This window comes from Melanaphis sacchari, unplaced genomic scaffold (genome assembly GCF_002803265.2).
Source record: "Melanaphis sacchari strain LSU unplaced genomic scaffold, SCAv2.0 Contig21_pilon_pilon, whole genome shotgun sequence".
NCBI classification, from domain to species: Eukaryota; Metazoa; Arthropoda; class Insecta; order Hemiptera; family Aphididae; genus Melanaphis; species Melanaphis sacchari.
In genome coordinates this window covers 1,156,691-1,167,789 of record NW_020271096.1, presented here as the reverse complement: position 1 = coordinate 1,167,789, position 11,099 = coordinate 1,156,691, and the positions used below count along the sequence as shown (strand labels likewise).

The 11,099-nt window shown below is 29.7% G+C and overlaps 1 pseudogene; it reads right to left on the bottom strand.

Moving 5' to 3' along the window:
* Nucleotides 1–2,582: 2,582 nt before the first annotated feature.
* Nucleotides 2,583–10,834, bottom strand: LOC112593994 (annotated as a pseudogene).
* Nucleotides 10,835–11,099: the final 265 nt, after the last annotated feature.

Below are 11,099 nucleotides of genomic sequence, written 5' to 3'. Positions count from 1 at the left end.
TAAAAACGATTTATTTTTATTTTATTAATACATTTTTTAAAAAAAATTCAATGATCGTCAATTACGCTATTCGAGTAAGTGTAAAAATAAGCTTGGCGGAGCGCGCCGCTCATACACTAGTTTAGCAGCAGCGACGTACGAGAGGTTGTTTTTCTCCTACGATGACGGCGCGGTTTTGAGCCCATAGTTAATATAGCATTTATTATTATTATTATTATTTACTTTGGTTTCTTCGATAATTCATATGAGCATGCCAACACTTAACCTAAACTGATACTTACGGATAGTACAACACATCATCTATTTGCAGATATGTGTACGGAATTGACGTGAATATATTTTATAAGCAATTTAACATCATACTTTCTTAATTTAATATTAAATCAATGGTGTGATTGAAACACTGTGGTATATGCATAAACTGTTCATTATCTAGGTATGTAATAAACGCTTCGCAATACATACATGAGTAGGTTTTAAAAACGTTGTAATTCATAAATATTGGTTAACTATTAATGTTGGTGATAAATTTAACAACATTTCTGATTTGACACGTTAAAAATATCTAATAACTTTACAGATTCGCTCAACCTAGATTATAGTATTAAAACCAAAATTATCTTTAGGCTTTTTGAAAATCTGTTGTACTATATAATGTGTAAAAATTACCTGCTATGGTATACAGACATAATATTTCGTTCACTGTCTTGCATCGATTTATTGATATGTTATAAACGGGATTGAATACAAATTACAATTATGAATACAATGAATATAAATTTGTGACAATTATATCAATATTATTTGGTAACTTTCCAATCAGCAGTGTTTGATTTTTAGTTAATAATTTCGACAAAATTTGTACAACGTACAAAATATATGTGTATATATTATATATCATATGATTTTATCATTACAAAACTTAAAATCCAAAAACTAGGAAAACTTTATATCAGACAAATCACATATACTTGGGCACATACACAGCATGTAAAAGAAAATATTTTTATATAATTGTTAAATAAAAATAGGAAATATTATTTATTGAATATGGAAAATAAATATTATTTTATAACCATTGAACAATGTTTTCTTTTACCTTTAGAGGTTTAGAGCAAAAAAAAAAGAATATGTGTGTGTGTGTATACAATATATAAATATTATTGAAAACGATTACATCACAAATTGTTGCGAACGAGCATTCGCATGGTATATTATGCACTAACATACAAGATGTTTATATTTAGTATAGAAAATAAAATAAAAACATTCCTTGCACATTGTTAAGACATAAGTTTTGATGTACGAACTAGTGGGTGTTCTTACAAATTATATTAAGATGTGTTAATAAACTGTTATTGAATTTTAAAAACTGTTCCATTATTTGTTTCATCACTCAACTTCAAATAAAAACAAAATAAAATAAAATAATTTCAAAATTGTTTATTAATAATAAATCAAAATACCAAACCAATGTATATATAATTTAACTATAACCGTTTATGTCTTAAGTTAAGTTATCAAGCGTGTATGGCGTATGAGTATTGATCATAAGTCAAAAAAAATGTACAGTTACTTTTTTTGTTATTTTGTTTCTCGCCATATTTTTATAAAAATATAGAAATTATTTGAATCGATATATAAATATCACTCATGACACTCTGACTATGTACACTCAGATAAAAATTTTAACCGACCAAAATGTTTTAAATTCCAAAGTTTCAAGTATTAACAAATAGTAAAAACAAGAACGACATATTTATAGGTATAATATTTTGAAAATATAGTAATAAATGTAAGTCTCTAAAGTTACGTATTTTTAAATTATATTTGAAAAAAATGTCGTTAAAAACTATTTTTACACAGGTGTATTAAGTTTCGAATTTTTCAATGTTGTCCAACTACATCCGATTTGCTATTAGAAACTTCAAAGTTGAGATTGAAACATTTTTTCTGCTATAAGATGTATACACAAACACATATTACATGAAAAAAAAGACATACCTCATTGTAAAATCAATACATTCTACACTCTACCCAGTTCGCTCAGTCTAATATGAAAAATAATAATGTTCATATATGTTAAGAAATAAAAAAAAAATTATTCAAATATAAGTCCAGAATAATAACTTTTTATTATTATTTTTTAATTATCGAGGTAACTGGTATGGGAAAATGTCCGTATAAACGTATTACGGGAACAATGTTTTTATTAATTAACTCATTGTTGAATGCATTGAGTAAGCACAATAATTTGGTAAACTAACTTTTTATAAGATGGGGGTTTTTGATTTATTTTTTAATTAAAATAAATGAATTACTATTTATAATTTTCGCATGGGCAACCCACTTTAATTTATACTTCTGTAGTCAGCATTATGGTGCATATTATATATTTTATCAGTCGATTTTTGAATTTATTTTCTACTACGATATCATATTGTTTATTCAATTATTTTTTTGCTTTTTTTTATAGTCTGGTTAACAACCAATGATCCGTAAATTACAAAGTTTAAGGTAAATATAATTTAATTATATACAATAAAAAAATAAATGCTCAGTATATACGTTCACATATTTTTTTTAAATTCACTATTTATTTACAAAATAAACACATTTAAGAAATGAATATATTTTACATAATATTTGTTCGCTAAACAATGATGAGATTACAATTCATAAGACGACTTAACGACCATCATGATCTACGATGAGATCGATAATGATTGAGTTCAATGGGGAAGTGATTAATATGCCTTGTACGGTGCTGGTTTGTAAGCTGGCGCCGAGTATGCGGGTGCAGGGTAAGTTGGTACTGGATAAGCTGGTGCAGGGTAAGCTGCCTTGTAGGCCGGGGCGGAGTTTTTGACTTCGGCGTTGAAACCGTTGTAGTCGTCGGCGGTGTATTCAACGGTGCGTGTGGAACCGTCGGCTTCCAAAAGACTGTAAGAGCCTTTGACGTAACCGTTGCCGTCGCTATATTCGGATTGACTCTTGACGTCGTAGGTGTGTGGGTCGTTTACGCTGTATTCGAAGTTGTACGGTGTGGGTGCGTATACGGGCTCTGGGGCGTAAGCCTTTGGTGATGCTGAGTAAGCAACAGGCTTGTAAGCTACTGGTGCGGCGTATTGAGCGAAAGCGGTGGCTACGCAGGCGGCAAAAATGATCATCTGAAAACAAAAATGAATTATACTCACCGTCTATATTTTAAAAATATAACTATATTCTCTCTCTCTCTCTCTCTCTCTCTCTCTCTTTTGTACATTGAATCGTAAAACATAATATTATCATTGTCATTTAAAATGCGAGTCTTATGTGAACTATGTTCGGTCCATGTAAAAAAGTTTCGGAACGAACTGTAACACATACCTTTACGGCCATCTTGTGTGTGATAGTCTATGAACTATGCTTCGTAAGTGTTATTTGCAGAAATGTATTCGCGTTGTGTGTGACTAATTCTGTTCACTTTAGATTATCCGTATTTATGTGGAATCGTAATTGTGATGTCATCCCTTCCAATTTCCTTATTTGTTGAACATTGTATATTACATTATGTTTTACTATAATATATATTATAGAACCGGTTACATAATATGTTATATTTTTCTTTTAATGGATTCAACACGGATCGTTACCGCCCTTATGCTAAAAAAAAAACCTTTCCAATTAATTCATATGCTATGTGACATTTTGGAGCGATTTTACCGATCTGAAACACGTTTTCTATCTTAATTTAAACATTAGTTGTAGGTTTATAGACATTGTTTTCTTGTAATAAAAACTTACTACAGATTACTTATTGTGTTAACCATATTTTGAATAGGTATATTATTTATTAATAATAATAATATTTTCATAACCATATAAAATCAAACAAATAGTATTTTAGGTTTTTAGAAACTAATGCGATGTATCATTCTAAATGAACCTAGAGTTCTAGTATTATGATAGTATTATGATATTAATCATTTTTAATTTATTATATTTTTTATTATATTAATTATGTCTTTAAGTACCTAACTACGTCTCAAACAAAAATTTAATTAAATTAAATAAAGTTTTAATAATGTAACTTATTATTTTATTAACGTCTAATATATGATATGTAGTTACTTAATGTATGGATGCTTGAACATTATTGTTTTTTTTTTTTCAAGTCTTGTAGTTAGTAATAATTAATTAGTACATAATATGTTTATTATTTGTTACGTGGTTATGTTAAATTAATTGTTTACGCTTGTCGTCTTAATTATAAAGTATAATGCTGTGTTCACATAGATGCAGATTCCGAACTAATTTAATAATGTACAATGTATTTATGTGTAAGAAGTGGGGAAAACTGCCATGATATTTCACAATACATTTTTTATTTAAAATTACAATTTCCGAGGACTTAACATAGTATTAATTATTTTATTTTACCTTATAAGTGAAAAAAAAAAACAATTTATTTAAATAACTATGATATGTTTTAAATTTTTAATCAATTATTATAATACGTAATGATTAACAAAAAATATTTTTTTTCAGTTGTAAAATTGTAAGTTTTTACATTTTTGTCTTTACGTAGTAAGAATGTAAGTTTATTTAAATAATTTTGTTTTTAGTAACATAATTTTCTTCGTTAATCGTTTCTATAAATTTTGATTTGATTAATTCAATATTAGTTTAATTAAAAATGTACAGTTAGTTATTTATATTTTAATAAAAAGCAACATATTCTTTAAACAGAACAGATTATTTAGATAAATAATATATGTGGCTATCAAATAATATAAACTCCTTTTTATCTCTAAATATTTTAATTTTCTAATACTTGCGTTAGTCGTGATATACATAACCAGAATTTATTATGGTATAGTGATAACATTAAAATTAATTGTTGCTTTGAGAAATCAGTTTTTTTGTTAAACGTATAAACATCGCAACTTAATTATAATAAATAATATTATAATATATGGCAGGTATAGAGCATTATGGAGATAATGAATATGATTGAATTTTTAAAAATGAAGATCATCAGCATTTTTAATATTTTTTATAAAATAAAATACAATATGCATTTGAATATCTTACAGTATGTGAATTCATAACATATAATCATGTATGCAATTTATTAATACGTATATGTAGCAACACAAATCACGGATATTATTTATTTTAACAGATTAACACATACACTAATCAATATACGATGTGTGAATATTGGTTATGCTATAATATATAGGTATTATTATTAATAGGTGAAATAATTTATATTATATAAAATTAAAATGTACTGCACGATATGTAACAAGACTATTTGCAAGTTGAGAAAGATATAGTATAATTTATTCAAGTGCGATGGAAGCATGAAGTAAAAGTATAATTATTATATAAAGAGTTATTATATTCGTTATCATTGATTATTATTTTACCAAAATATTCAAACAAATATTGTCGTTACAATACAATAAACTGCATACTACATGTATGATAATATAGTTATTTTATAATAAATATTCCGATAAGTATAAAATTAAATTAAATAAGCTTTTCAAAAGTGTAGAAATAACGAAATAAAACTCATAAATAATTCTTTGTGATTGTGTATAGGTTTACGAAACTTTGTACCCTTTGTCGTTTGAGTTGAGTACGGCAAACATTGCAATGCAATATATTAAATGCCTAGTCAAAAATTTCTCGTACAGTCGTATCGGGATAACCATCCAAAGTAAAGGCTCATTATATAATATACTAAACTTATTAGTCTTTCGTGTAATCTAAATATCATATTGATTTTTTTTTCCTATTTTTAAAACGTGTATGCATAATTTTTTTATTCGAATTAAACTAAAATAAAAATATTATAAATGTTGTTTGAATTACACAATGATTTTTTTTAACAATATGGTTTTTTTTTTAGTTTATACTAAAAAATACAGCTTATCATTAATTAATTAACTTCTCTATACCTACACGTTTGAACGAGAACAACTAAGAAACAAACACAAGTTCACGTACTGATTTATTATACTATATAACAATTAAGGTAATTTATAAATAGTATTTTTAGTTTCTTATATTATTCAATGTAAATAATAAATATAATGTAATTATTATATCTGGTATAAAATTTGCATTCTTTATTATTAATTTTTATCCCCTAGTATAATAGAAAACAAATGCTTATAGTGTGCATTTATACGTTGTTCACCGTATTGATACTCGTCTACATACCCCCGTAAAGTAGGTTATAATTTGTAAAATAAAAAAAAATATGGTAAATATAAATATTGAAAATAAAAAATGAAAACTATATGATTTATGTCTTGATAATGATTGCTCGTTGTATATATAACGTATTACACAATACATTTTAAAAAGGATATTGAATATTTTTATTGATAAATAATATTATGTATGGAGTAAAGTTTACATTTTCAAGATTACTAATATTACTATACATTTATCTAAGTTGTCCATCTTTATAAATAATTACATAATTATTAATTATATATATATAAAGTAGTTACTAACGAGTTCCCATCAATTATACATTTGAAATAAGAAAAAATTAAAAGTTTCATTTTAGGTCGATGGAATTTCAATTTACTGAGTTGGGTGTGTTTACATGTATGCATTTTCATTATTTTTGCGTAAGAATATTGCGTGGCATGTAAACTTAAATATTGCTTTGACGTGATCTTCTATGCATACCTATATATATTGATGTATGCTCGTGTTCATTTTATTATATGCATTTATTAACCTATTTCTATTACGTAAAATGGTTTTAATTTACATTTAATTTTGTCTCTCTCGTTAAAATCCGATCTCACCATGGCAATATCTATTTCATTCAATCGACCAGAATCATAGACATTTACACATTACGTTAATATTTAATTAACAGATCTACATAATATTATTATCACGTCAATACGCTATCGCCTGTAGTGAATTAAATATCGATGTGTGTATTTTGTAATGCAATAGTTACGATGATATACGCCTGTCGATTCGGAACGTTCATTATAATAATATTCGTGTATAATTGTTTTTTTTTCGATCCAAACTCAACAAGTAGATAATATAGGTACACGGTACACATAAAATGTATAATAATACGTATATGCGTATACACAACGTATTTGTATTATGGAATGGTTTTAGGCTATTACCGCAGTCTGTATGTAGAGCTATCGTCTATCCATAACCGTAACCTTTCTAAAACAAATGACTGTCACACAATGACGACAGATTTCGTAAACTTTATTGTTTCGATTTTCTTTTTCGACCGCCTACGCTGATGGGTACACCTCTATAACGTAATTATTATTGTGTTATACGCACATGTACCTATATGTGTATCACAACAGGCGGCCGTTTAAGGTGGTATTTTTCTCCAGCCAGTCGATGCAAATCGTCAATAACTCTGCATGACGCGTGTGTATCAAAAGAAAAAAAATCGCATTGCCACGTTATTTTGCAGGAGAAAAAAATATGCAAAACAGTTTAATTTTATAAAATATTTATTAGAGTAGGAAAAAAACAGAAGTAACAAATCAATAATATTTAAACCATAAAAAAAAATATGTATAAAAAAATGAGGAAGACTTATAAAATAAATAAACGATAATAAAAATAATAATAATTGCAGTTTTGCTACTCGCACGAAAAAGTTGTACGTGCTGTACAAAATCGTGTAACGATAACAAATATTATCATATTATGAGTATATATTATAATATGAATTTTACGTATTACTATTATCATTATTATTATTCGATCGTCTGCCATTTATTTAAAAGCGACGTCTATGTAGTTGTAGGTGAACAGTCATTGTGAGGGACTCGTTAGTAGGCAGGGGTCGGGTAAGCCGGGGCTGCTGGGTAAGCCGGGGCCTTGTAAGCCGGGGCGGCAGCGCCGTACGACGGAGTGCCTTCCTTTTTGACGACAGCGTTGAAACCGTATTCGTCAGCGGTGTATTCGACGATTCTTTTGGTTCCGTCAGCCTCGATTAGGCTGTAGTAACCTTTGACGTTCTTTCCGTCACTGTATTCGGCTTGGCTCTTGACGTCTCCGGTGTTGTAATCGTTGACGGAGTATTCAAAGTTGTACGGCTTGGCTGGGTACTCGGGTTCTTGCGATTTGTACGGTGCCGGTGCGGAATAGGACGGAGAAGAGTAAGACGGAGAAGAGTAAGACGGGGCAGAGTATGACGGGGCAGAGTATGACGGGGCAGAGTAAGATGGGGCAGAGTAAGACGGAGAAGAATATGAGGGAGCAGAGTATGACGGGGCAGAGTAAGACGGGGCAGAGTAAACCGGAGCTGGTTTGTAAGTCGGAGCCGATTTGTAGGCTGGAGCTGCAGATTTGTAGGCTGGGGCTGGGCTGTATGATGGAGTTGATTTGTAGGCCGGAGCTGGGCTATATGACGGAGGAGCTGGCGTGTACGACGGAGCTGAGTTGTACGAAGGAGTCGATGGATACGATGGAGATGGGTATGATGGTACGGAGATAGGTGTGACAGTGTTCACGACCAATAATAGGCATGCCGAAACTGCAAACATCTAAAAAACATGAAACATAAACAATAAGTGATTTCAATTATGTTTTTTATTAGTTAGTTAAATTTCAGAATATTTCAGTTTATTTACATGAATGTATTGTGCGTACTATATGATGGTATTAGGTGAGAAGTTATGTTTAAACATTATTTTATATTTGTTTGATTTGAAAAAAATATCAAGGTGGATGATTAAAAAATAATATCGTTTAATAATCAATTACGCGTTTTAGTCACCTATTAAAAATATATTTTAAAAACATGTATTTTTTGTATACTATTATCGTTAGAATAAATAACAGTTTTTGACAAAAGACATGAAAAATAATCTTTGAGGTCGGGTTTGTCATGCGTATTAAATCGTGTGCGTGCTTACTACGTACACATTGTAGTCGAATTTAAAAACCAATAATGAACTACCATCATTGCCTTCATGGTTTAATCTGGTACACATTTAATATACAAAACTATTGAATATTAATTTTCCATACATTAATACAGCGTTGTACACACTTCATGTTTTAGATAACTCTAGATAATCCTGCCGGACGATACTTAAACGCAAAACTTTCAAAGTTCGTAAGCCTATTGTTATACCATTCCCTTGGTAAATAAATCACATTATGTACAAAATCAATAAAACGTTGCGTTTCGTGTAATTAAAATGGTCGGTATGATATTAAAGCGTCTACGGAATTGAAATACTTCTTTTACTATGTGGTTTGATCATTTCTAGATCGAGAGCGAAAATTCCTTTATTGGAAACCTAACGCAGATAATATGATACACTACGAGATCGCGTAATACTGTAGAGTATTTGTGTCACTTGGATTATTTCTTTATTCTTGCACAACACGTCATGTTCGCTAGTATGATATTCAACGGTGGTAATATATTTGTTTGAGAAGTTCTTAATGTTTGACTCAACTTTGACGAGCTTTAAAGTATTTCTACAACTGGCCCATGCTCTTTAGAACATAAAAATAACTTAACCTAACCTTAGAACGGAATCTTATTGAAAAGCTAAATAAGTGCCACCTCGTTTTGTAAAATAAATCGTCAAAAAACCATAATTCTATTTCCTATTGAAACACTTTGTATGACAGTTTAATTGTAGCAAACTTTAATTAAAATTAACTCGAGTAATTCAGTTTACAATTTACTCTTAATCTAAAAGTAATAATTACACGGTTATATATTCATAATACATAATACATTATATTTTTTGTGTACTATAGGGTTTTTATTCGATTTACTTGTTAAAACCTAAACAGAGTAGTTAACTACTTTATGAATTATGACATATAGGAACTAGATCTATTGTATCTACTCGTCGCTCACAATATAAAATGAATAAAAAGTATTAATTCAAACATGTGTACTGTGCAAGTACTATCACGACTGAATAATTTAAACTGAGTGAAATTTAAAAGTAAAAAAAAAAAAAAAAACATATTCTTTATTCGTATACCAATAATATGTGTATACTGTATATACTCGCATAATGATTCAAATATCACTATGATAGTTATTATGTTAAAATTCATCTGATTTCGCAATCGTGTACATTATAATTTTCTTGTAAAATAAATAATTTTTATAACAGTGTCTATACATAGAATGTAAGATGGTTGGTATTTGTTTTAAATGTTTCTAAATACAAACTTAAATTCAACACACATTATAGTTTTGTTATAAACGTGCTTTTTGCTTTTGAATACACAATACACAGTATGATATAATACACATGAGCAGCTTGCTAGGTATTACGGAAATATCATTGCGGAAGCCGCGATCACTTGTAATCGTAAAACGTTGATAATATAATATCAGATCGCGTGTTTTGTTATGAAATACGTTTTAGAAAATTCGTACAAGACTCTGTTGGTGTAGCTCTAATATGTTTACTCGATAATTATTTTAGGCCAAACGCGTTTAAATATGTATAATATCTGGTGATGTACACGTCCAGAACGTGGACCTTTTTTGGTGCGATCGATCGAATTTGAAGTCGCGATTTTGGCACCGAAGTCATCCAGTTAAATCGGTCGAATACGTGAACGTTAATTTTTTTTCAATACACTGTATCCATTGGAATGACGCGACGAATAATCGTTATAGACGACTACTATATCGACATCAGAAAATTGACGATTCTATTGTTATAATCATAATAATAATAATAATGATATACTCACTGTGAACGCCATGATTTGTTTGGTTTCTGTGTCCGGACCAGTTCACAGCACTTCGTCAGATGGGACAATATTACGTCCGCCACGCGGTTTTCGGTTTATATAGGTTTAAAGTTGGGGACCTCACGTTTCGGATCGGGCGCGGCGTGGGGGTACCTCTGTATAATGCGCGATATGCACACGTCATATTATGGGTACACATAATGCTGTGTGCAATGCCACCACCGCCGCCGGCGGCGCGCGGGCCTCAGACCGCAGCCACAGCCCTCGGGGGCCGCCAGCCAGGGGGGACCGTACGACGTCTGGGCCGTAATAACGATTGTAAATAATATCTAACAACGATTACATTTTAT